This window comes from Microtus ochrogaster, unplaced genomic scaffold, assembly GCF_000317375.1.
Source record: "Microtus ochrogaster isolate Prairie Vole_2 unplaced genomic scaffold, MicOch1.0 UNK11, whole genome shotgun sequence".
Taxonomy (NCBI): Eukaryota; Metazoa; Chordata; class Mammalia; order Rodentia; family Cricetidae; genus Microtus; species Microtus ochrogaster.
Genome location: NW_004949109.1, coordinates 4527528 through 4532926, shown reverse-complemented (window position 1 = coordinate 4532926; position 5399 = coordinate 4527528).

Genomic DNA, 5399 nt, shown 5'->3' with positions numbered 1-5399 from the left:
CTTTTCTAATAAAAGGATACAAGTATGTGCTTGAATGCACACACATACTCCTGCAAGTGCCCACACACCCAAAGAAAGATCTACCAATTCCAGCTGGGTAGTGGTGGTGCACACCTTTAATCCCAACACTTGGGAGGCAGAGGCAGGCGAATCTCTGTGAGTTCAAGGCCAGCCTGGTCTATAAAAAGCTAGTTCTAGGACAGCTGGGCTGTAACACAGAGAAACCTTGTCTCAAAAAAACCAAAAAGAAAAAAAATCTACAAATTCCAGCAGGAATGGACCCCAAGAAAGTTTGCAAAGGCAAAGTGTTAGGCTCGCTGGTGGGCTGTGCCTAACTCTCAAGATGTTGCCACCAAGAACAGTACTGTGACCATTGTTCCAACATCCATTCTCTCTCTCCCTTGGTAACAGAATCCCAAATTTCTGAGAGATATTGAGCACCTTGTACAAAGGCTACCTTTCCCAGGTGTTCATGGGCCTGAGCATGGTCCCAAAACTGAATATCAAGCAATAGGATTTAGCAAAAGCATGTCACCTTCTACAGAAGTGATAGCCTTCATTTTGTTGACATGAATCTCACCTTCCATTCCTTCTGGACAGAGTGTAGGGATTAAGTAAGCATCTAGATCCAGAAATGCAATCACATCAGGATCACAGAAGTGTCTTCGATTATTCTTTTTCTTTTTTATAGTCCTAGGCTGAAGATGTAAGCTTTAAAATAATCCCACACTGGGTCCGAATTGAGTAAAATAAAGTTATTTATTTAGGGGTAGACTCACAGGAAACAGGAATTGAAATCAGAAGTCAGGTAGAAAGAGAGCATGCTCTAATAGGCATTTATAGGATAAGAGGCCACGCCCAAGTGGGCTGGCATCTTAAAGGCTATTGGCTGAGGGAGTTCCTACAACACTAGGCTTTGCCAGACAAGTGAGTGCTCTACCCCTAAGCTACATCCCCAGCACTCTGCTTACTTTTTGAGTCAGAGGCTTCACTGTTGCCAAGACTGCCCATGAAAGAGCGGGCTTCCTGCCTCAGACCCCCGGTAGTTAGATTAGAAGCCTGAGTCTCCATGCTTAGCTTCAGAAGTTTCTTCACAGGCATGGACCCGAAGGCTCGTATGTGAAGACAAAACCCTAGAAAATAAAATATAAAATGTGTTTAAAGTCTTAGAACTAATATAGTCACTTAATGCTGAACTGACCAATTCATTAAGTATCATTAAGTAATGATAGGGAATACTTACTACTGTCAGCAACCAACATTCACAGGGGCTGAGAAATGGATGCTAAAGTCTCAGGAAAGATGAACAGGTCCCACAGCATCTCTACAGTTCATCTTTATACTGATTAGATGCACTCACTCTTCAAGGTGTAATTACCTCATCTAGGTATAGATGCTTCTAGATTCTGTTGTCATAGTTCTTGGAGAAATATATAAAAAGAGAACAGTCCTTAACCCCAATACACATAGTTAGTCCCAAGATTACACAGTTGGTATGTGTTGCCTCCCTTTTCTGCTACCCAGTCTAGATTCCCTTGATCCTGTCACATGTGGGCTCTAGGACCCTAGTCACCATACCACTATTGAACTGTATCTGCTGTACTTTTCTACTCACCCTTAAATCTATGAGCCATTAACTCAGGCTTCTTATTAACTCTTATAACTTAGTTTAGCCCATTATTCTTGTCCATGTTAGCCACGTGGTTCAGTACCTATTTAGCGAGGCAGTCACATCTTGCTTGCTCTGTGTCTGGATCACAACTGCAGGTTTCAGAATCCTTTTCCCAGAATTCTCCTGTTCTCATTGCTCTGCCTCTACTTCCTACCTGGCTACCGAACAATTAGCATTTTATTTTAAAAAATCTATGCCTGGAAACACCAACAAATGAGCCCATGGGCCACCTCCATGCCAAACACTCCTCCATGGTCTCATTATGGCTCAGTAGCCACCCTACCACCATCAAGAAGACTGGGCTCACTCACCAGTGTATTTTCAGGAGCAATCTAAAGTGACTAGTCATGCCTTAAAGTACACTAAGTCTCATTGCCTCCTCTTCAAGATCCAGGACATTAGACCAACAGATTTGAAAGATGTAGAAAGAAGCATGGGTTCCTCGGGGAGCCAAAGGCCTCTTCTACTTCCAGCCCTGGCCTCTTTGATCCACATATTCCCTATTAGAGCCACAGACCGTAGAGTGGGCTTTGACACAAAGAACACAAAGACACATGAAGGACACTGATGGAGCAAGGATCTCCTTTAAGAGCCATGCTATTACTGGTAGGGGAAAATGGGCAAGGTTCATGGGTTAAGGTTGGTATTCAAGCTAAGGGTTTGTTAGAGAGCCCCAAAGTGAAAGACAGGCTTCAGCCTTTCAGAGACAGTAGAGTTATTTCTTTTTAAAGTCTCTTGAGAAGAAGGAGGAAGGAGGATGGCTCACTTCACCCAATTAGACATAGAGACATTGTGTTTAGGGGAGTGGAGTGTTTGGTTTGGGGTTTGGGGTTTCTTTCTTTTTTTTTTTTTCTTTACATTCTGGATGAAGCAGGTGTTCAGCAGATCCCAAGGAAGAGTTCCTGGAAAAGGGGGTTACTAGAATGATGGACCTGGCCACTGTGCTGTCCTTCTCCATTTGGGGTTGTTATTTAGGAATGCCTGTCTCCTGGGGGAGCTAAAACAGAAAGACCTCTGGGGTGCAGCTATGGGATCTGTGCGGCTGTTCACAATGGACAGAGGGCTTGTGATCTAAGTTACTCCACTAGGTGGCGCTTCCGCAAATGTGACCAGTAGCAGGAAACAGGAGCAACAGCCCTTTCTACTGGTGCACACCCTGCGCTGAGGGAAGGGAAGGTCTCCACCGTCCTGTGCAGAGACACTGTGAGTCCATGAGAGCGGAGTTCGCAGACGTCCTGCAGACAGTAAAGGCAGAGCCCTTCAGAACACAGGTTAACTCCAGTCAGGGCCGGAGTCCTCATTCCTAAATTGCTTCTTTGTGTCAAAGGCACAATAGTTGATGCCTGTTTGACAACAGGGTAGACATTCTTCAGCCTGGTGGAAAATTACCACATACTTAGTGGCTTAAACCAAATCGTGTTAACTGTTCTAGAGGCCATAAATCCATTTCAATGTCCTTAGAGAAGGGATCCGCAGGCCCAAAGTCTCTAGAACTAAATTCATTTCCTCTACAGATCAGCAAAAGCTCCCTACATTCTTTGGCCCATCAGGCTTCACAGTTCCTCCTTGCTAGCTAGCTGCAGGGTCAAGGGATGCTAACTTCCTTTTGCTTCCTAGAAAATATCTCCGCAGCTGGCGCGGAGCATTCCACAAGCCATGAGATGCCTAACGGCATGACCGGTGCAACATTTACAGTGGTTGCTCTCACCCCTTCCCCTGAGGCTCACCTATCTCATCCACACATTCAGAGCACTCTGGCTCATCTTCTCCACTTTGCACAACAGCCGGCTGACAGACAAATGTGGCATTCCCTGGAAAGTCATTCTGATGATGGCCTCTGATGGTGCCGTTATACAGCAAAGTGAGGCTTCCCAGAGCAGGAGAAGCATTGCCCTGGAGGATCACCTGAAGGCACGGAGTTAGACACCCTCTCTGAGATTTGCAAACTGTCTTTTAAAAATGTTACGCAGTGATGACCTAGAGTGCTGTCAACATGAGGTCAAACTAGAGGTCAATAAACCTAGTTCCAAAATGTCTACTGAGCATTGACTGGTAAGCTCCATCCTCACTGTCGAGCAAGAGCCTGTAGTGCTAAGACATGGTGTGTGCGAGGGCACACACACTTACCAGTTATCAAATGTCAGTCTGTGCCTTTACAAGTTTCCGGCCCACCTCCTTTCAGGAAACCTTCTGTGGAGGACGCTTAACTACCCCTTATTTGTTGGCGGGAAGATAAAAGCAGCAGTTCTTTCTAAGGACCCATGGAACTTCCAGAATCTGGAGTCTCTTAAAATTTTGCAGATTTGTCCTATAATAATGGCATTATCATTGCAATCAGAAAGGATGTTTGCAGCTGGGTTAGATTTTCATTATATACATATCTGCTTCTGCTTCTGCCTGCCTGCCTGCTGCTGCTGCTGCTGCTGCTGCTGCTGCTGCTGCTGCTGCTGCTGCTGCTGCTGCTGCTGCTGCAGTCCCCTTCCTCACACAGTCTTTATCATCTGGGAAAATAAAGTGCCCTCTGGAAGCTCCCAGGGAACAGAGCCTGGGCGAGTTTTCCAATATCATATCAAACCCTCTTCCCGCAAGTTCACCTACCTGAACCCTTCAGTCCCTTCCTTTACACTTTGCCAGGGAACTTCTGGGGACCAAGTAGCACTTCAGAACCTATCACTTTTTTCAAGCCTCTAAGTTCTCAAGCTGGGGGTTGCAACCCTTTGGGGGGGGGGGTCACATCAGATATCCTATATATCAGATATTTTTACCATGATTCAACTCAGTGGCAAAATTACAGTTTTGAAATAATTTTATGGTTGGTGTTGGCACAGCATTAGGAAGCATTAGGAAGCATTAGGAAGGCTGAGATGCACCATTCTAAATGCTATAATAGCAGCGCTTTGGAGCCATCTTCCAGGAACTTAGCTAAAGTACTAAATCCTGCGTCACAGAACACTGTTCCCAAATTTCCCCATATATTTTGTCACTCCTTCATCTACCTCACTTCGAATGCATTCCTAGATAAGATTTTCTGGTCTCCAGTGGGTGCGTGGAAGCCATCTCTTTGACGAACAACCCAGCAGTTCCATTTAAAAGCATAGCAGATGCTCATTGTTAGTCTGGCCCCAGTTATTGGGTCTGGCGGCAGAAGGAAGGGGGCACAGGAATGCCTTGGGTAAGATGACCTTGGTCTCATTGAACAACCGCGTTGCCTTCACAGGGGTACGTGGGGACTTAGTCGTCCACAAAGTGAAGGGCTGTGTCTACATGTTTAGGAGAAGCTGGAGGCCCAAACCTGAAATACCCCGTAGTTCCTTCTCCAGCCCTCTGTCTTTATCTGGCTCCGACTGCGGCTGGGAAGTCAGCCTGCTCTGAACTCTGACATGCTCGCAGTTCAGTACATCGTCTCGCCTTGGGGTGTGAGACCTTCCAGCTACAGAAAGTGGTACTCTCTAGTCCTCCCAAGAGGTCCACTGACTCTCACACTTTACTTCCGGTGGTGAATGGATGGACGGATGGATAGATGGATGGACAAACGGACAGACGAATGGATGGATGGATGGGATCAATTGCCTTGTGTCTATCATTTTTCCCCATCACTATCTAGTTTCAGAGCCCTCTAACTGCTAGTTTTTCCAAGACAAAATCAAAGCACTTCCTTTTTTTCCTATCTTTTTTCAATTTTATCAGAAAGGAATAACATGGCCATTCAGTGTTACAACACACCCAC